Source organism: Corvus hawaiiensis, chromosome 3 (genome assembly GCF_020740725.1).
Source record: "Corvus hawaiiensis isolate bCorHaw1 chromosome 3, bCorHaw1.pri.cur, whole genome shotgun sequence".
Classification (NCBI taxonomy): domain Eukaryota; kingdom Metazoa; phylum Chordata; class Aves; order Passeriformes; family Corvidae; genus Corvus; species Corvus hawaiiensis.
The window spans coordinates 113,904,635-113,926,979 of NC_063215.1; the positions used below are offsets into that span (position 1 = coordinate 113,904,635).

General features: G+C 44.5%; 1 long non-coding RNA gene across 1 annotated transcript; it reads right to left on the reverse strand.

The window, feature by feature from the left end:
- Positions 1 to 1,536: 1,536 nt before the first annotated feature.
- On the reverse strand, positions 1,537 to 11,310 carry LOC125324238. The gene is made up of 3 exons (XR_007202884.1): positions 8,795 to 11,310; positions 6,103 to 6,283; positions 1,537 to 1,987 (listed from the first exon to the last, which is right to left on the reverse strand). It is a non-coding gene; the product is annotated as an uncharacterized LOC125324238 (long non-coding RNA).
- Positions 11,311 to 22,345: the final 11,035 nt, after the last annotated feature.

Sequence of the window (22,345 nt, forward strand, 5' to 3'; positions counted from 1 at the left end):
AAGTACTCCTTTCCATGGTGCAGAGGAGCATGCTGATAACAGGTGCAAAAAGAACCTACTGATAATGAGAGCTTCAAGAATTGTTCTATGGAAACTAATGATGTATGTATGAAATCACCCGTTTTTCTCACTGAGTTCAACAGGAGAGAAGGCAATGGTCTACTGCTGAAAAAACAAACCATGGCACATTTTTATCCATAAACGCCTCAAATTCTTATTATTTTAGTAGCTGAGCAACAGGAGAATAGTGCTGGACAATGCAGAGGCAGTGGAGCCCTCTGAAAGATTACCATAAGAGATTGTGAACAATTAGTTATATATCTCAGTCTGTCCTGTGTTCAGATCTGTCTTGTTCTGAGCTTGGGAGTGTTCATTAATGCAGTGTGGATAAAAGAAAACGCCAGTTCTGGGAAGCAAGTGCTTCCAGGAGGTACCGCAGACACCCTCTGTGCTCCAACACAGAAAGGTTGCTCAGCAGTGTGTGAAATCAGAACTTTGGACAAGCTTCCAAGCTGCTTGAGCGTATTGATTCTGGCACCTGCTTTCATAAGCAGGTGCTCAGGTTTATGTGCCCAGGTGAAGTTACCTCTTAACATCTAAATTACATGCCAGATTCTGGCTGTATCTATTGGGTGAGTAGCACTAGGTGTTGTTAGGAAAGGCAACAGAGAAGGGAAGTATGCAAAAAAAGTTGCAAGAAAATTAAAAAGAAACCAACCCAAACCAAACAAGAAAAACAAAACCAAGTGCTTGTTCAAAAACCAAATGTATCACAAACTTCTTAATCTATGGTAATTTAACATTTGCATAACATTATTTACTGAATGGAACCAGAATTGCTCCAATTTGTCAAGTCTATCAGCAAATGAGAGCATCTCTCAGCACAGCTCATCTCATATGCAAGGGGATTTCACTACCCCTGTTCTCTTGTAGTGGTGGAACAGGGTTTTAGGGGACTGGGACTCCGCTGGATGTACTGACAACATGTATTTCATTCTGTGTGAATTAAATCAAGGGTGGAATTTAAAAGTCATATGGAGTAATCTAGCTTTTAAAAGCATAATGAGATTTTACAGGGCAAGTTTTGGCCTGTTTATTAACATTCATCTGGCATCCTGCATACTGCAGGACAAAAGGCACAGAATAATTTTAACTATACCATTATGAAGACTGTTGAATTACCTTTGATAAGGCTGGTAAATGAGACTGCCTTGATGATACTCTGGAAAATCAGAGACAACAGGACTCTCTTGGGTTAAGTGATTTATTATCCAGGCATGAAGGCTTGGGCTGTGGTTATTAAGGCTGCACAGAGCTCTCTGCTAGAAATTTCTTGGTCAGCATCTGTCCTGGTTTAAAGGATAGGTGTCTTCCAAGGAAGGCAGGAGGCTCCCTTGGAATGGAAAATGTGACCCCTTTCCCTCCAAATTATTATAACTTTGAAATTAAGGGGCTTTCAGGCAAAGATATGGGAAAATGAGTAACAGTTCTTTACTAATACATATATGTATAACAAGGCAAACAAACAACCCCCAACAGCAGCAACAACAAACAAAACCAGGAACCCAACAGCAGCCTTCTTTCGGCCTCAGGCCCTTTCCCCTTCGGTGCAGTTCTGCTCACAGCCGGCAGGGGTGACGGTGGATCCAGGTTAGGCAGGGCAGGTGTGATGATTCCCCCGCGGCTGCAGGGGGCACTGTGGCACGAGCTTGGCCGCATCTCCACATGAGTAATGGCGGATGCACCAGCGGGAGAAAGAGAAAAGGGGCTTCTTTTGCAAACTCATGGCGTGGGGGGCAGCTGGTCCTGGTGCCAATCCAGATGGTGAGATAGACTATAGCAGGGACTTCGGAGCAGCAGGCTGGAACAGCAGAGATGGCAGGTGCCCCAGGGTGGCAAACGAAGTGGAGCAAAATCTCAGAAGACGTATCAGGAGCTGCGAGGGTCAGGTGGACATGGAGTGTCGGGTTAAAGTGAAGCAAAAAACCTGAAGCAGTGGCAGAAAAAAACCAGCAGGGCTGGGCAGCACTAGCTGGGCTCCCACAAACAGCTGGGAGATGCTCCCTCCCTCTGGAGGGAGGGAGGGAGGGAGGGGGTCGGAGTCCCAGGTTTCCCCCTGAGACACCTGAGTAGATGGTGAGGGTCCTTCCCAGTGAGGTCAGGTGTTGAAAAGGTCCCAAAAGCAATTGCTACTTTTATGAGCAAAGCCTCACTCACGGTAGCAGTAAAGGATGGAACTCTGCGGTGGCAGTGAATTCTCCCCACAGCAACAGCAGCACCATCTCACCTCCAGTCCTGAGAGTTAGAGAGGAGCTGAGCCCAGGCCATCACCCCCTTCCAAAATCTCATGGCATCTCTGCCCTTCCCAAGAGAAAGCCCCCCCAGCTAAGAGACGGCAGCCAGCTGCACCCCTTCCCCCCATCTTGGCCACTTCTGTCTCTCTTAAGTATCCTCATTACCATCTCTTAGGCAACAAATGGGAGAAATGGCATCTTCTCTCTCTCGATTCCGGTGCTGGGACAGGTGGCTGCGGGCCCCGTGCGGGGGCCAGTGGGCCACGGCCATCCTGGAGTCGATGGACCTGTTCCATCCATGGAACACACACAACACCCCCCCCCCCCCCCGCCCCCCCCCCCCGCTTTGCCGTGGGCAGCCGGAGTGGCTTGGCTCTCCCCCCTCTCCACTGCGATAAGCAACATTCAACATTCCAGCTGCAAAGCTGCAAGGCCGAGGTGAGATTCACCCTTTTATTGCTCTGAAGAGCTGACAACCTGAGGGAAGAGAAAGAGGAGATGCTTAAAGCTGAAATTCTGTTGTAAAGCTATGATGTATCAGAGTATCCCGTTGTAATTTCATGAAGATATGGGGGGTGGAGTGTTCAACTCGTAAGCAAAAGCACCTGCGCTGAGATAGGCAGATGCTGACGCAGCTGAAATTTCATGAGAAGTTTGGACAGGGAGAGATGGACCAGATGAGGACTTTTGCTCCAAATGGGAAAGGAGAAAACCTCAGTTCCTAGGGATGCTCCCAGAGATAGTCCTAAAGATGAGGAAGACCCTTTGTTCCCAGGGAAGGAGAAGGGCCTCTGTTTTTGTTTCTGAACGGCTCAACCTTAAAATTGTACCCCAAAAAACTTCAAGAGTGGACCCTTGAAAGCAGTTGTGGGAAAAGCTGCAAGTCGGGGGAAGGGACTCACATGCGAGCAGAGAGACTCCTCTTCCTAAATGGACTGAACAATATTTGGAAGTGGGCGGCTGTCTCGTTGTGATAATGTTTTCATAGCACGAGCAAGAAGAGACTTCTTTTTCTAAATGGACTGAACAAGGTTATTATGTGTTGGAGAATGGTTAGAGGATCAGGGACATGGATTATTGATAAAGGGTACAGATCAATAAAAGAACTGTACAAGCAAAAGCCTGCACAAGAAAATGCCTCCATGAGAAAATGCCTGTGTGAGAAACAGGCCTGAGAACCAAAAGGGAGTTTTAAGGCGGTACAGTCCTGTGCTGATAAAATGTACTGACCATGAGAAGGGAGGAAGATCTTTGATCTCTCAAGTCAAAACATAAATAATAGAAGCTTGCCAAATGTAGTCTTTTATCTAACCCAATTATGTAGAAGTAAGAATGCGCTTTTGTAAGCTTAAACCAATCAAGAACTGACAAGCGTATATACTGATACTATGTAAGTGCCTCTGTATTGCTAATAAACAAAGCTTGCTTTATCAATCACATTGATTGTCTGCATGTTTTCCCCCACCGAAGTCAGCAATTATGGAAGTGGTAAACAGACTGAACATCTTAAGGGTTGTCTTTTTACATTGTCAGTGGGAGAAGGGAGGAAGGTGGGGGGAGGGGGAGAGTTCTGAAGGTGTGGTATAATTTTTTTTTTTCTTCTTTTAGGTCTGTTAATAAACTTGTTTATATTCTTTCAAGTTTGGTGCCTGCTTTGCATTTCTCCTAATTCTTATCTCACAGAAGATAAACAGTAATGAGTGTTTTGGACCAAACCACTACACCCTCCCAGCCTCTTCCATGGTGGTGTGGTTTGAGAAGCAGAAAAGTCCTTGCCTTAGTGTAAACACTGCTTAGCATCAGCTAATCGGCGTGTTACCAACATTTTCTCATCCTAAATCCAAAACATAGCACTGTACCAGGCTGTAGGAAGCAAAGTAACTCTATCCCAGCCAAAACCAGGACAAGATACATTGAACTTACAATAACGGATTTGTTTTGTGAGGCTTTGATTTGTCTGTATTTTGGCCAGTATTCACCGTTCAAGTAGATGCTTCTCTTCCCTTGGCAGATACCCATTCAAAAGGCAAGAAACTAGTGGTGGCAGGATGACAGAGGCAAAAGGGGACCAAGAAAGGTGATGGTGCCACTTGGGCACCTCAAGAGCCAAGTCTAACACTCCTTCCCCAGGTTATCCTGCTTGATGAAACTCAGGACTCACTGCTTACTTCCTACCACTTCCCACAAGTCATGATGAAGGAGCTGCTCTGTGGTTTCTCTGCATGTTACCAATGATGTTCCATTTCTCTGGTTCCTTTGTTCAAGCCCTTTTTAAAGTAAATCACTTGTCAGTTGCATTTGTTTTGTTGATTAAAAGCATGTGTCATTTTGATCCTTTTTCACTGCCTTGTGCAATTTGATTACTGTTCCCTTACATATTGCAGAGATGTGGGGGAAAGAAAAGGAAGCTGAAGTACTCTTTTTTGTTGTTGTTGTTGCTCTCTCTTCCTCCAGCTTTATGACGTAAACCCTCCGTTTTCACCTTCACACAGAATTACACCTTCAAGGGCAATTTTATACTGGTTGGTCTCTAGGTAACCTAAATTTTTCATTCCCTTATTATTAAACCTAAGCTTGTAACTGAAACTGAACTCTGGTCCCTTTTCAAATTAACCCCTTGGTGCAAAATGTCAAGGGTTTTCCAACTCTTATCAAGTGGAAGTCACTGAAGCTGGAAACTTATTGACACACCAAGGAGTTAAATCTACAGCTAATGCTGTAGATTACGGTGATTTACTAATCCCATCACAAAAAATGTCCAAGGACTGATATTGTTAGGTCTTTTATTCAGGGACAGACTTGAGAGAAAACCAAACAAATTCACAGCCGTAAAAAGGAAAAATAATAAAGGGCCTGGGAGTGGAAACCAGCAGAATTGTATCCCATGTTAACAGGCCATAGGCCAAACCCAACTGCTGATTGTAAAATATTCCTCCAGTTCTCTAATCTCAGTGCAGCTGCAGTGGGATGGTGCTAGTGGCACCACAGGGGCCTGGAGTGGACTGGGCAGACTGGTCTGGAGTGGCTGGCTGCAGGAGGGCTCTTGGGTTTAGCCAAGCTCTCCTGCACATCTCCCAGCTCTGGGCATGTCCCCTAGCAGCCATGTATACATGAGACCAGCTCAGGCACAGGGCTGGGTAAGGGCACATCAATGTTACAGAGGACCATGCCAGGACACAGGAGCAGTGAAAGGCTCCAAGGCATCCTCCTGCCCATGCTCCCAGTGCAGGAGCTGTTGACAGATAGTTTGCGTATTTGAGAAATCAAAGCCAGGATTTCTGCAGCCATGCAGGGTAACCCAGAGAGCCCTCCTTGCTAGCCTTTAGCTCAGGTAACACAAACAAGGTCAGGAAAAGCAGAAAAACAAGCTTTCCTTCTGACTCTGTTGCCAAATGCTCCTTCCCTGCATGCCATCGAAAGAAGCGTCATGGCCAGATGGTGAGGAGCACCCCGAGGGTGCAGGCAGCCCTGGGACAAGTGCTGCACACCTCTGCTCCCGGCTCTGCACTGCGATTTGCCACTTTTCTCTCACTGCTCGGATATGGACTAGGAACACAACATCATTTTCTGGCTACACAGATCACACATTAGTTTGAAAAACAAACTCTGGATTGATTTAGTACAGGGAGACGGAAAGTGGAGAGAATGTGGCAGTGAGTCTGAATTTGCAAAGGATGGTAAATCTTTAGGCATCTAGGTTTTTGGAAGAGCAGGCTCAAAAAAGATTTATATGTATTGTCTCTTGCTCAATGAAACACGGATTACAAGTAATTCTAGGGTCTGTAAGGCTGGAGACTGGCTGTCTTACCTTACGTTATTCAGAGTATGTTGTTTTCCTCTTAGTCTTGCCTGTTTTTGCTTCTACAGAAATTCCTTGACAAGGCATTGCAGCAATTTTCCCAACAGATATGATAGTCCATCTCTGGGAGTTTTAGAAGATATTTGCTCAAGGAGGCAGTGTTCCCTGTACCACCAATTTTGTGAAAATACTAAATTAGAATATTAGTTATTAAATATTACTACATAAATTACCATTTATATAATTGTAAGTCTGTCTCTACTGAGCAACCATTTTTATGGTGATATTATTATTTAAATAAAAATTGCAGTACACAAGATAAATTATGTATTTCAGTGTATAATTTTTGACAAGAATTTACACATGCACAATAACTTATTTTTTCTTCTTAAGCAACAGTAATCATAAGTAATGTGCAGAAACATTCATAAATACACTTGCACGAAAGCTACATTTTTTCCCCCCGTAACCTGCTGTAATTACAGTGTACATCAATTCTACCATACGTAGATACACCAGATTTTGTTTTCCCTTTTTCCTCATACAATTTTAATGACTATCCCTGCTTAGAATACAGCATTTTAAATTAAAAAATTAAAAATTTAGAAGTAGTTTGTTTCCCTGACAACAGTGACAGCAACATTTAAATCCCCCCGTGTGATTTGTAAATAAATACATACCGTTGCTAATACTGGTGAGATAACATGCCTGAGGCTAATTGTGCCATTACAAATATTTGAAGCCTGAGCTTGATAATGCAGGTCATGGTCCTTAAATATGTATGAACTGAACTAATTTAACTTTCTTGCTGCTTGCCAGCATATTGACAGAACTTTTGGTAACGGGGGCTACATGTTTGCACAAAGCAACTGAATTGTGCTGGGCACAATTGATCACATATTGATTGGGCATTGTGGGGCTTGGTGTTTATTTGGACTTGTGGTGGCAGCTCAAAGGAAGAGGCTCATGTGGGATCATGGGGCTTGTGAAGCAGATCCTGCTGTCTTCCTTCAGGCCCATGGATGTCTTCTCCTGGGTTCCAGTTGTGGGACACCCCAGTTTGGCACATGAGGTATGTAACAGAGCTTTGCCTAAGTAAGCCCTGCATAAAGATAACAGCCTTGATTATGACTGATCAGTCTCCAGGATTGGTCCTAAGAGGAACTGTGAGTGTCTGGGTTTTGCTCAGAACCATGAACAGGAGTGCCCAGTGGTTGCATTTGTAGTCTGGGGCTCTGCAGACCAGTCACAATGTCATGTTGTGGTCATCCCCCGATGGTAAGGCTGGCCTGGATGTAGCCAGAGACAGGGACCCCTCAGAGTGTCTGACAAGGGCCATCTGGACTTTTTGCATTTCACATTATTGGTTTATTAAGATAGAAGAGATGAAAGAAAATGCCAAGCTGTTTGGTATAATCATTGTGTCTTGCCCTGTGGCTATGTGAGAAATCATTGACATTTATAAGCTCCCTGTATGCAAAGTTGTTCTGCTTACTGTGATCCCAAACTCTTGGTTTTGAAATCCTATCAAGAATCAAGCTAAGTTCTAATAAAAGAAAACTCTTTATATACCCATCAATGAGCATTTCTTTTAAGCTCAGGACACCTGGTTTAGCCTGTAAAGAGCTTTGGCCAGGCTCAGGAGTGCTTTGCCTCTCAAAGCAGATTGCAGCTAGAGGTGAGGAAACCCGATTCCTTGTCTCTGCTCCTCTGATCTCCAGGTAAAGCCTTGCTGGGAAGGGGGAGTAATTCCTTCAGCACTTTGACTCGGGGCAGTCCCTTGGGCTGGTGGCATATGAACACTTGCAAACATTGCTGAGTGCTGAGTTTGGGTATGGATAGAGTGAAATGTTTAATGTTCTTTTAGTTTCTCATCTCCACTTCTCATATTCTTTCATAGCTAATGAGGCAGGTGCTGAACCTAGTGAAAATTTACAGGTGGTGAAGCTAATGCTAATTTCAACAATACTGTCATGAAATCTTGGTGGCAGAATTGTGCTCCTCTCCCTTTTGGAGTGGCACCAGCGCCATCTTCCATAAGGCTGTGTCACCTGATGGCTGCACCAGCACAGCATACATGAATTTTCTTGGAGGCTTTGGTAGATGGAGAGGTTTGTTGTCCTCATTGTGTCAGCAAAATCTTAAACAGGACTGTTGAGGCTGGCTTCGATCCTCAACATGCGCCTGCTGCTGGGCCTTGGGTGAAGTCAGTGGTGTTACAGTGTTTTATAGAGTGCGAGGCACTCACCATGAGCTGTGGGGAAATATAATCATAAAAGTGGCATATTTTAGGGGGATGGAATTTCAGCAGCACAGAACACTGCTCCTGCAGGGCTCTTAGCAGGGCTCTTAGCTGGGAAATGGGCTGCCACAAGTCACCTAATAAAGCTTGGGGCAACGTGCTGTGATAAACCATGTTGGAAAGTAGGAAAAGCAGACATAAAGGGAGAAGATGTAATGAGAAAGAAAAGGCTTGAAAACCCAAGCATCATGGTTCAGATCACATTAAAAGCATTATTTAGATGTGAGTAATGGAGTCAGAAATTCTATATCTAACTGGACGAACAATGTGCTGTCCTATTACAGCAAGTTCTGCTTAAAACTTTTTAGATTTAACATGCTGAAAGAATGTTACACTTAGCCAGCCTTGGTCCATGCCAGTAATTAATTTGAGTGCAATTAATCTGAGTGAAGATGATACCTTTTGTCAGTAACAGGTAATCCTTCCTAGCAAAGGTAAAGCTGAGCAAGCAGTTGAAAGAGAAATCATTACCAACATTCCTCTTCTACTGCAGTTTGTCTTCACATCCTGTTACTTCCCTGGATAGATGAGCTAAACAGAGAGAATAAAAAAACAGGAAAAACCCCTTTGTGAGCTTCTGCAGCTGGTCTTTCTGGTTGAAAGGAAAGCTCCCCTTTGTATATGTTGATATTTCTTAAATGAGATGCTTTGATGGTCCCTTAGGGATTTAGCTTGTCTCAAAATGAATGTGTTAGTTTAAAAACAGTCTAGTTTTTAGTGGGCAGCAGAAAGCTGCTCGAAGCTTCTATTATGTCCTGCACAGAGCCAATCGCTGAAGGCTCTGATGATAGGCAGGTTGATAGCCCAATTAGAAGAGTTGATAACGTCTCTGTGATGACATATTTAAGAAACAGAAAAAATTATGAAAACTTCTCTTTCTTCCTCCCTTCTGAAGGGTGGTGAGGGGTGGCAAGGGGGCCCCCGGGACCCTTCCCGGCACGGCCACTGAGGCCCTTTCTGGCACGGGGCTGTGGCTGTGCTGCTGGAGCAGCTATCCCAATGCCGCAAGCAGCTATGCAGCCGAGACCATGTGGCCGGGACCAGCGCCGGGAGCGCCCATGCAGCCGGGGCAGTGCGGCCGAAAGCACACGGCTGGAGCCCTCTCGGGGCCGGGGGGGTGGAGGGGGCGAGGGCCCTCCCAAGGCAGAAGCCCTCCCGAGGCCGGGAGCGGCGTGGCTGAGGCCGCCTGTGTAGTGCTGACAGGGAGCACGTGGCCAGCCACAAAAACATGGTAAACAATTCCCCGACACAGAACACAGACAAGATCAACCTTTTCAGTGCAGCGAAGCTCTGTAAGAATTTTTCAGTTGATACAACTTGAAAACAATAATACCTATGGACAACAATTTTCTTCAGAGAAAAAGAAAAGGACATGAGGAGAACCAACATGGCGGCATTGAAGTCAGTGAAAGGAGAGAGGAGGAAGAAGTGCTTCAGGCATCGGAGCTGAGATTCTTCTGCAAGCCATGGTGAGGACTATGATACGACAAATTGTTTCTCTGTAATTCCTTAAGTGCATGGGGGAGATGCAGAGATTCACGCGCAGCCTGTGAGGAACAGTACTCACGCTGGAGCCCGTGGATGCTGAAAAGCTGTAATCTAGTGAGGAACTTGAACAGAGAGAGAAGACCCTTGTTTTTAGATATAGAGAAAGAGAGCCTTTGCTTCCAAACTAGAACAGCTTCTCCTTAAAAGACTAAACCTTATGAACTAAAATGGCCCACAATGTGTAGTTTTGGGAAGACTGCACTGTTCATGGGAGGGACTCATGTTACAGCAGGTTGGGCGGGCTGCTATTCATTAAAGTTAAAAAGCCACGCTGGAAAAGTTTGCAGAGAACTATCTTCCGTGGGAAGGATCCCATGGCACGGCAGAAGAAAGAAACTCCTTTCCTTAAGCATACTGAAGGAAGATTTTTAGGATGTGAAAGACTGACCAAAACCCCATGTTTTTGTCTCCTTGTGCAGTCAGTGGGAAAAAGGGAGGGACTAGGAAGGAAAAGTGTTCTAAAAGGTTTCTTTTAGTTCTCATTATCATCTTTTAATTCTGTTAATAAATTTTCTTTATACTGTTTAAGTTTTGAACCTGTTTTGCCTTAGAATGTTTTCCCCCTAATCCTTATCTCACCCCATGAGCCTTTTGGTTTGATTTTCTTTCCCCCTCCTCTGCCAACTATAGCAGAGGAGAATGAATAAATGGGGTTTTTTTGTCAGTGCCTGGCTTCTAGCCAGTGTCAAACCCAAAGAATGTGGAAATTAAAGGAAATATGCAATGTGTAAGACAATCATACCAGTTGAAGAAGGATTGGTTACAACTGTTTTTGCTCAGATTTAACACATTTATATTTATGTCCATTACTTCTTTGCTGGAGTCTCTGTCAGAAATATGGCCCCCTTTTGGGTACCACACAGGATGCAGCATTAGACAGCTTTACACGGCTTAGCCATCCAGTGGTACCAGAGACTCTCTGGAGACCTCTGCAGTAATGTCAGTTAACCATAAAAGTTCTGCAAACAAGCATTATGCCACCTCCTTATGCATCCCCTGCTGCTCACAGCAACACAGTCATGTCCAGAGCTAAAAAATGGATGTTGGAGGCTTTTGCTGCTCCTCTGGTGATCTAAGTGGTGTTTTTCTGGACATACTCCCACATTGGAATCCCAGTTTGGGTTGTCAGATTGAAAAAAGAGGATTTAGCCTTTGGTATCCTTTCTCAGGGGAGGCTTTTCAAATTGGAATCCCAGTAGTTTGCATCTAATTCCTCTTGAGCTAAATATCTTTCAGTTCCTGTTTGTGCTTTTCTCTCTGATGGTGTTTCTGCAGGTGATTGGGGAATCCCTTAGCTCCAGGGGATCAGCAGGCATTATTTGCCTTTTCTGTCCTCAGTTCCTCCATGTTTATTTATTTACTGACATTCCCTTGATTTTAAAAAGGAAAAGCCCAGATGTCTGAGGAGTCTGTCTTTTCTCCACTGTAATTAATTATCTGTTATCTCTTCAGGGTGCTGCATCAGTTGCTCCATCAAGGGTTGTGTAACTCAGGGAGGAGTTTCCCAAATGGAAATTCTTTCCCTGATCTCTCCGAGGGGCATGAAGTATGGATCTGTCCTATCTGTGTGAGATGGAAGGAGAAGCTCAAAAGCTCTTAGCACTGCCATCATGCAGATGTAGAGCTGGGTGCAGAAAAAGGGTGCAACAACAATTACCACATTGGTGACAGCCTTGAAAGGGAGATAAGAATTAACACAGCAGTTAAATTTAGGGGCCGGAGAATGTACCTGGTCCCTTCTCTGCAGCACCACCTAGAAAATAAGTTGTGGTGTTGAGGGATAAGACAACGACTTTCTTCCTTTGTACCAGATGTTGTGATATTTCCCAGATAGCACCCATGAGTCTTAGATAAGTCTTTAGGTGCCTTTTTTCCTAACTACAAACGATGCATCTCTTAACCCAGGGCTACAAATCTCATGCATGTCATCCATGTGGAACTGAGCTTGTTGGATCACACATCATTTTGGTTGCATGGTCACACAAGCTTTTCTGAGCACTGTCAGCAGTTGGGGGCATGCAGATCTGGTATCTAATGCTCCTTTGCACAGAGGTACTTCCTCTCTTTTGAAATTCTGTGGGTGCTCCACAGATGAAGGGTGCTCAGGGCACATCTATGCATTTAACTAGGTTTAACTCATTTGTTCTTTAATTGTTCATTATCCAGATGGGAGCAACTTCAAAGTGCTGTTCTCAGCCAGACACGTTCCTCCCTATCACTTGACTATGCCCAAAGCCTGTTTCCTGAAGAACTTAGCCCTTTTTTTCAAATGTATAGTATTTCAAAGTCACTTTATGATTAGACCAGGATCATTAGCAGTTAAATCCATTACGATCCAAAAGTGTTTGAGGGCATACTTTACCTAAGTCATATTGTAGGCATAAAGGGCTCAGCTGCAGACCACCTCCAAGTACGCCCCGGCTCCACATAAAAGAAAAATAATGGGTATTTTCATTAATAAAGTGCAGAACATCATATGCACTTGTAATCTCAGAGTAATTAAACAGATGGATAGAATGTTGATTCATACCAAGACTCACTGTGCTCAAAGGGTCCTTTTTCTGTTTGAATGTGTCGCTAAGAAATCTTGTAAATAATGTATTATTCTCTAGTTAAAAAGCTGCCTTCTGGGGATAAAGCAAATAGCATTTTATTTGTTACTGTGTATCATTAGATATAAAACAATCTGGTGAATTTTCAAAGGGAATAGTGTGAGATCTTGCAGAGGAGCATTTCTGGGAGAAGCAATCCAAGGATGAGGGCTCAGAGTGTGATGGAGGCACAGCCCTGCGGGGGGCTCACTGTTGTGAGCTCCTACCATGTCTTGTGGTGTTGGGGGTTACAAAGCACCACAGGCAGTGGGAATTTTTGGGTTCTCTCTGAATATCAGCTTTCATCAAAGAAGTGTTGTATTTTGTACTTCAGTTCTCATGATGTGAGCAAAATGGTCACAAATGTGGTACTGCAGGCTGAAAAATCCAACAAAAAGAACTAAGGTTGACTTAACATTTATCTCGTGATTAATATTGGGGCTGACTTGCCAATTTATACTATTTGAAAGGCCAAATTAAGTAACCTATAACATTTTTATACTACCCTTCAGATGTGGATTTGAAAGCCCTTTCAGATGTGAAACTATCTCTTGTGATATACTTGTGATAGTGTGTTTCTGTGAATTTGGGATAATTTGGTCTTATTTTCCTATAGTGATTTTTCTTAATTCTGTATTACTTTTCCATGAGTGATGGTCTGTACATATGCACTGCTCTCAGTGGGATATATAGAACCCTGTAATATCCAGTTATTTCACCACAAAATTATCTGTATGGGGATTTCACCTGCCTGAAATCTGGAGAAGGGCATGGGTACAGAAAAGGACTGACAACTGAGAGGTGTTATTAAGAAAACCGAGCCAGGAAATCCCCCAGGAAGAAGAGCAGCTCCATGTGTTCTCCAGCTGAATTGGCTCACAGGTCTTCAAGAAAATATCCAGCTTGGGAGCAAAACAGGGTGCCTTTCTGCTGCTGGCTCTTAAAAACGATTTTTGCTTGAGTAATGCCAAGCTCCTTTGATGTAAATGTGTACAGGAATAGTATCATTGAGTGAACATAGAACCATAGAACTGACTGGGTTTGAAGTAACTTTGGAGATCATTTCATTCCAACCCCTTCACCATGGGCAAGGATGTCCCCCACCAGGTCAGTTTGCTCATGGCCCCTGGCCTTGAACACTTCCAAGGATATCTATGATCATTTTATGATTTGTATGTATAAATAAGCACCTGTTGGGAGAGGTTGTGGTGGTGACCATGAATTACTTGGCCCAGGAAGGCTTGGAAGTGATCAAACAATCTCCAAGCAAATCCCACGGCCAGGTTCACTCAGCATCTCATCTCATAGTGCTCCTTTCCGCCCTTGCTCAGAAATAATAGGTATAATTTTTCACCAAGATACAATTTATATGGCATACAAAATCACAGCAGCAATAAGACTTAAGCAGTATACTCCAGGAATCTCAATGCTTCATAAAAGTAAATGTAGCAACAACTGCTGTGCACTGATACTGGCATCTCTGGCTCCACTGTAAATATTTGTTCATACTACCATTACGGAGGAAATTTTCTGTGAGCTGATGGTGGTTCAGCCCAGCTCCCTTGCCAAAATCATGTCATTTTTTGCTTTACATTTCCTCCCCTTAATACACACTCATCTTTTGTACCCCAAAACAGGGTAAATGTTTTGTTAAACCTCAAGTGCCTGACTGTCTCCTTGCAATACAGAGCTTCTTTCTGGTTCAACTTTTCCCAGTTCCTCAAGGTTTTTTACTTCTTCCCATTTGATGCTATGATCTCACAACTGTGCTGATAAAGCCTTTGATTTGAAGTTCATATCTTACTCTCCTATGGATATTATGTGTCTGTGTGAGCAAACCCTGATGCCTCCACCTGTCTATCAAATGTTGCAGATAAAGGTGCTGTGGAAGGGTTAAGGGGAATATGGTCTGGAAGGGTGCCAGGGGATTTATGTGGCGATGCTCTGAGGATGTGCTTGAGAAGTATAAAGTGTGCTTGTCAGGTTTCATGTCTATGCTTAAATTCAACTCATCTCAGAACTTGTGAAAAATAAAAGGCTTTGGAGGAGCACAGGATGTTTCCCTTGGCAGTCCAACGTAAATCACACTGTAATTGGCTGTGCTCACTCCCCACATCCACCTGGAAAAGAGTGCGCTTGTGGAAGCGGTGATATTTAATTCATGCACAAGCATAATTAAAGCAGATTCAATCTGCAAAATCATCTCGGGAAAGGGCTCTGAGAAACCCCTTTCTACTTCTTCCTGAACTTCCTTCTGGATAAAGGTGCAAGGCAGAGACTGATAGCAGTCCTTCATCTGCTGAGATTCAGGTGTGATTTGCCCCTGCATCTGAGGTGAACAGCATCAGTAACCAACAAAATCGGACTTAACAGAGAGAGCAGCAGAGCTGAGGGAAAGGTGGGATCAGGAGACTTTTGAAGGCTGAAGTTCTCTCAGAGAATGAATGGGACAAGATAAAAGGATGAGATCAGTGACAAGATGAAGCGCAGAAGTTGATAAAAATCCTCAGACTTTGGAAGATTTACCAGAACCTAATAAAATGCAGCAGGTTTCCCTCACCAGGGCCACAGGACTGAAAGCGGGATTGACAGCACAGGCAAGCCTTTCACCTGAAAGCAAAATTAGGAAGGCATGGAAAATAAGCAATCCTAGGGCTTGGAAAGCCCCATGCAAATGATGCTGAGGCAAGAACCAGAGGAAGGTTGTTTCTATGCTGGTTGAATCAGCTGAATCGGTTAGGTAGTAAAATGCTGTGGTCGGTGTTCACTTCATCAAACTACCCTTGGATCTGGGAGGCATTCAGAGAACAGCAGATGTTTCCTGCTTAATAGTTCTTAATGACTTTGTCAGAAACCTGACTCAGGCTTATAGAGATGCTCTGAATCCCTTCCTCACCCTGCAGACAGAAGCCAAGTCTTCACAGCTGTGCTATCAATGTTTCTCACCTCTGGGTATGTAACCACATCTGTGCTCTCTATGGCAGGTCTTTAGATCACTACAGTGCATTCACACTGACAGAATGGGAAAACATTACAGCCCCTTGTATTGTCTTCAGTCCTGTTGTATCTAGGACTAGATATCTAGGCTTTCTTTATGCTGTTTTCAAAAAATATTTTTAATTTTTTAGGTCATCTCATTGTTGCAGTATGTACATTTCACTCAAAAATAATACTTCAGAGTTAGTGTCAAGAATGTTAACCGCTCTTTTGCAAGAAGATCATTTATGTGCAGAGTGAGGAATCTGGCATGGGGACTGATAAAAAACAGAAGTCGGAGAGCTCAGGAGGAGAGGCTTAATTAGCCTTTGAGGTTTTCTTTTAACATTCTTAAAAAATTACAGATGTTCTCCATTAATATATTATGGGCCACTGAATAACTTTCATTTATGTATGTCAGTTTGACCTAAATTTTGTCCATGTTATATCTCAGAGAGATTGCAAGTTTGAATACAAGTAGGACTGGAAGATGAAGATTCACCTTGATCTTGGAAGATGAATCTTCCAAGAAGTTGATTCAACTCCAAAGCCATATGGTCATAATCTCCTCTCTTGCAGGAATTGGGAGGCTTTGATGCCAAATTCTTGCTTTAAGACTTCTGAAAGGAGGCTTTGCTCCACTGCATAGCTGAGCCTGCTGTGGATAAACAAGGAAGACTAGATGCTGCTTTCCCAACCTTACACTTTGAATGTGGTTTAACTGGAGGCTGCAGATGAAAAGGCAGATTTGCTTAGTCATTCTCTTTCGGGAAATTACCAGAGTCTTTGAGGAACACTGCAATCCTCTAGGCTCATTGTCCCTCTGGACAACTGGCAAATTGGCTTTTTAGAATTTTAGCATGTACCTAAGAATCTAAATAGGAGAAAATTGTGTTTAGAAGAATGTAATGCTTCCTCAGAGCATGGGGGTAGCCAAGCCAAGGGCTGAAATACTGAACACCAATCAGGGGAGTGGAGAACAGGCAAACACCTAGAGCCTTTTGGTATCAGAAACATTTTCTTTCTTATTTTGTGTGCATGTAAAGAAGTCAATTACTTAACCAAATTGCTCTGCAATTTGGTACAGTGAGATAATTGCCTTGAAATTGAAAGACAGGGCATGAATTTTTGCTTGCTATCAGTGTTCACATTCTATTTCTTTGCTGTGTTTTGGTTTCCAACCTAAAAAAAGTAAAGTTTTGTCATGTCCTGTGGCACGGACCAGCCACAGAAATGCTTGACGTTTGGCCCTTGCCAAGGACAAAGAAGTCAAAGGCTGTTGTTAACATGCAACTTGAACACAAGAAAGTTGCTGAAACTGAGCGAGATGATGACAAAATCCTGTTTGTGCCAGCAGAGGCGCAAGAAACTACTTCTAGACTGTTGTGGTTTGACACTGGCCTAATGCCAGGCACCCACGAAAGCCGCTCACTCGCCGTCCCCTGCTACAGCTGGGCAGAGGAGAGGAAAAATAAATTAAATGAAGGGTTCGTGAATTGAGATAAGAACTGGGAGAAAACACTCCAAGGGCAAAACAGGTTCAACTTAGAAGTACAAAGCGAGTTTATTACTAACAAAGTCAGAGAAGGATAATGAAAAGTAAAATAAGCCCTTAAAAACACCTTTTCCCCCCCAGCCCCTCCCTCCTTCCCACCGACAGCTCAGGGAGACAGCACGTGGGGGTTTGGTCAGTTCATCACCCGAGATTTTCTTTCAGTGCTCAGAAAGAGGAGTCCTTCCCCTGCTACACCGTGGGGTCCCTTCCCACAGGAGACAGTTCTCTGTGAACTTTTCAAGCATGGTTCCAATCTCACAAGTAGCAGTCCTCCTGTCTTGGGTTGAAAGACAGGTGTCTGCTAAGGAAGGCAGAAACCTCCCTTGGAATGGCAGATGCAAACCTCTTCCCTCCGAGATATTATAAATTTGAAATCAAGGGCTTTTTAGGCAAAGATGTGGGAAATAGGAATAACAGTTCTTTACTATTATATATATAACCAGTCAAACAAACAACAATAACTATGGCAGTAACAGCAAACAATCACAAACCCAGTCCCAGCCTTCTCGGCTGTCAGGCCCTTTCCCCTCGGGTGCAGTTCTGCTCACAGCCGGCAGAGGCGCTGGCAGCTCCCGGTGAGCAGGGCAGGTGTGATGGTTTCCCCGTGGCTGTAGGGGGCGCTCCGGAGCGAGCTCAGGAAGCACGCGGCACCGGTGGTCTGGGGTCCCGGAACGGATGGAACAAAGGCTTCACGAACCCCTGGGCAGCTGGCCCCCGTGTCCGGCTGGACTCTCGGGAACAGCAGTCTGGAACGGCAGGCTGGAACGGCAGGCTGGAGCGGCAGGGATGAGCACAAATCCCGGGTGGCAGACGCGATGTATCCAAGCGGGGAACCCCCCGGAGGTCTGGGCAGGCAGGGCGAGCACAGCTACAACGTAGTGAAGGCTCGAAGCAGCGGCAGGGCAGGGCAGCCACAGCCCGGCCTCCAGCGGGGCAGGGAAGGCGGCTTTGGGCACAAGGAAAAGCAGCCGAAGCAAGCGACTCCTCTCTGTCCGAACTGCCCACACCCCCAGGTGAAACAAAAAGAGCAGCCAGGTCCTTTGTCTTTCCTTAAGCACTCAACAATCAGCAATTTGTTCCCTTAGCAACATGTATGGGGGGGGAAATTCCTTTAACAGAAAAAAAAAAACCCCTAGGACTAAACTAAAACCCCAACACCTCCCAAAACTGCTGTGGCGTGGGTTACTTTTCCACAGGGTGCAGTCCTCCAAGGACAGGCTGCTCCAGCCTGAAAGCAAGGGCCCTCTCTCTCCACCAGGTCTCCCACTGGATCACAGTCTCCTGCAGGCATCCACCCGCTCTGGCACAGGCACCTCCCCCACGGGCTGTGGGTGGATCTCTGTATCCCCTGTGGATCCCCATGGGCTGTGGATGGATCTCTGCATCCCTCGTGGATCCCCATGGGCTGCAGGGGCACAGCTGCTTCACCATGGTCACCACCACAGCCTGCAGAGGAATCTTGGCTCCAGCGCCTGGAGCACCTCCTCCCCCTCCTTCTCCACGGATCTTGGTGTCTCCATGTTGTTTTCCCTCACATGTTCTCACCTCCTCCTCTTCTCTGGCTAGAAAAAAACTGTGTCCCACTTCGGTTTGATTTTCTTCTTAAATATGCTATTGCAGAGGCGTTACCATCACCTCTAATTAGCCCAGGCTTGGCCAGTGACATGTCCATCTTCAGAGACATCAGGGATTAGCTCTGCTGGACATGGTGGAAACTTCTAGCAGCTTCTCACAGAAGCCCCCTCTGTGGTCCCCGAGCTACCAAAAACCATGCCATACAAAACCAACACAAACCTTTGCCTCTTACCTGTTTCATCCCAAAGCGTTGTTAGTAGTCTGGAATTTCTGGACTTACCTCTCTGTACTTAATCATGCAGAGCTGTGGAAAACACTTTATATCTTGCTTGCTTTCAACATCAGCAATCTTTTCTCCTTCAGGGCTGCAGCAATGCAGTGTCCCAGGCAGAAACCACTCAAGCACCTTTCCTCTGTCACCAGCCAGTCCTGTCACCTTCCGACCCATGGAGAAGTGCCCGTGCGTCTGGCCCAGCAATGGCACAGAGTGTGCAGTGGCCCCTCTCTTGCAGGAAGATGCTGCGTCAGTCACTGCAATGTGTGGACTGTTCTCCTATCTTTCCACCCTAGGTTGTTTCTTTATTGTTTGTTGGGCACAGTGAGCTCCTCAGCTTTTTTGCTGCATGCGGAAGGATATTTATCACTGGGCAGCATATGCTTTTCTTTTGCAGCAAAGGCTTTACATGACCTTCCTGGTTTTCTGATTCTTCAAGCATCTTTCTCAAAATTGCTTTCCTGACCAATCATGAAACCTTTTGTCATGTTACCAAATTTCCTCCACTTCTACAAATGCTTTTTCATTTTGTCTATTCTTACCCTCGCTCCCTTTTTACCTGAATCTCTTTGGATAATATCCCTCTTTTTTTTTTCCCCCAAAACCTTTCTGTTTTGTTTTCTTCATACACTAAGAGTAGCAAGCCTAGTCTCTTCTCAAGTTCATGCACACTAAGCATGTTGGGTTCCTTTTGATTCCAGCTGTAAAAACTCAACCTTGCCTTTATAGAAAGAGGAAAAACCCGAGCCAATGTGGCAATTAGAGATCAGGAAGCGGATTGATTAACACCCAATACAAGATCTGCACAGAAGTGTTTGCATTAAGCACTTACCACTACTTATTTATCCTGGCCAGGCAGACCTTACTTTTGGCTTCACATCCCATGACAGAGGACAAAGTCCCCTGTAAGTGGACAAGTCGGGGAGAGGTGAAAAATGAGGCAGTGCCACATGTTTTACTATACTCTGCTGCCATGGAGGACCTCAAAAAAGTTAATTTACTGGTTTGCTTCTGCACTTGAGGGATTTTTTCAAGATAAGATTTATTATCTGAGCAAATATTTTGCATCAGCCTCCTCCAAGCAGCAGTAATCACCAGTGGGCTATGCTGGGATGCTGCTTTTCTCCCCTCTGGTTCCTCTAAGGGTACATGTAAATACTGAAACTCACACTGAGGAAAGGCAGCCCTCATATCATTACAGAATGGTTTGGGTTGGAAGGGATCTTAAAGCTCATCTACTTCCAACTTCCCTGCCATGATGTGGCACACATTCCACCAGATCAGGCTGCCCATTTTTGTTGGAGGGGTCAGCAGAAGGAAGCAGGAATGATGGATGGTAACCTAAATAAAAACAAAATATATTTTATTTTTACTCTAGTTCTTTAAAACAAATGAAGGAGATAATAATGGTGTCTGCTGTTGGTTTGCCCCTGTGTATTTTGTGTCTTTTCTCCTGTTCACTCTGTTGGTCACTGTCCATGTGACAACCAGAAGTGTTTTAGTGCATAAAAGCCTGCTGCTGACAGCAATATGTCATGAATGAGATATAAAGTCACAGCTTCTCCTGGCCTTCAGGTACTTTCTTATCCAGCTCTGACCTCATGCCAGCTGTGCACATCTGCTCCTAGATCCACAGTTACATGAGACAGGGCTGCACCAGGCTGATGAAAGCTATGAAAGGATGAAGTGTCATCAAGTAGAGTCAGCAAACAGAGAGCAAATTTGTGAATGGTGAAGGAGCCCACATCCAACTACCTTCCATCAAGAGCACCTCTCAGCTCTTCAGAAATCTTTATTATTCTCTGGTACAGATTCCCTCTGTTTGTGCCACAGGCTGGTAGTACCTCACTTTTTTTTAGGTATTACGTTGTTTTAAGCATCTTTTAATATCTTTAACCTTATCTTTTAGTTGGCTCCATAAGAGTTGAAAAAAAGTTTAAAATAATCTAACCCATCTAATGGATGAGATAAAAGCTTCATTGACTGATTGACCCAGGACAGATGTGTGAAGCTTACCACACCTAAATTAAACTATAGCTTGACCCCATTTCCTTTGAGCACTGTCATTTTCCTACAAGAGGTTGTATAAATTGCTTTTTCATTTTATGTGGCAAAAAGTCAGGACTAGGATCTATCATGCTCCAAATCCTGAGCAGTGGTGATAGGTCAAAGCAATCTAACATGAAGGTTATTATCACCAAGCATGTGGATTAGCATGAGTGAAGAAAAGAAAGTATTTGCCTAAGTCCATTCTCACACAGAAATTCTGTTCTCTTAAGACTTTTTTTCATACAGGAACTCCCCCTTAATTGATTATTTCAGTCTTTGATTTCCCATGAGTGACACAGAAAACAAATTAGGTTTATGGCAAAAAATCTTCTAAAGATTGTGTAAATCTTTATAGTAATTCTTTTAATGAAATAGATGGAATAAGCTGAACCAGTATACACTGCTGAAAGTAAGTCAAACCATAAAAGGCAAGGAATGACTTTTGACTCACTTATGAAAACATGAACACTATTATCAGAATTTAGTTTGTTCCCAGCCCACGTACGTGGAAGAAAGATGCTGGTCCATTATTTCCATGGTGACTAAAGCTCTTGCATTGCAGGCATCATGTCAAGTGACTCAGCAGTGCCATGCTCCAGATCTGCCCACTAGCCCTGTGCTCTCCCAGTGCTACAGGTTTGCAGGGCACCTTACTGGAGGCAATGGGTATCTTAGTGACCCTTAGTTTTATCTCCCTGAGGGTAGCCATCAGCCAGGGCACATGGTAAAGATCCCCTGTGCAGAGCCTCTTTGTGCATGGCAACAGCTGCATGCACTGAAGTGACTCAGCAATTATTTGTTGCCCTATCTGTGTTCCCATTGCACCCAAACTCCTCTTCTACATCTTCCTGTCTTGGTTTGAAAGACAGGTGTCTGCTAAGGAAGGCAGGAGCCTCCCTTGGAAAGGAAAATGTAACCCCCTTCGCTCCGAATTATTATAATTTTGAAATCAAGGGGCTTTCAGGCAAAGATACGAGAAATAGGAATAACAGTTCTTTACTAGTATGTGTAACAAGGCAAACAAACAACAATATGTTGTTTGGCAATAACAACAAACAGAACCAAAAACCCAGCACCAGCCTCTCTTGGCTGCAGGCACTTTCCCCTTTGGTGCAGTTACTGTCACAGCTGGCAGGGGCGCTGGTGACTCCCAGTGAGTAGGGCAGGTGCGATGGTTTCCCCGCAGCTGCAGGGGGCACTCTGGAGCAAGCTTGGGGAGCACGCGGTAATGGTGGCTTGGCTGAGGGATGGAAGAAAGGCTTCACAAACCCACAGGGGCAGCTGATCCCAGTGCCCCAGCAGGACCCTTGGAAGCAGCAAGCTGGAATGGCAGGAATGAGCCGTTTTTAATCCTGGGTGGTAGAAGAGATGTATCAAACTCC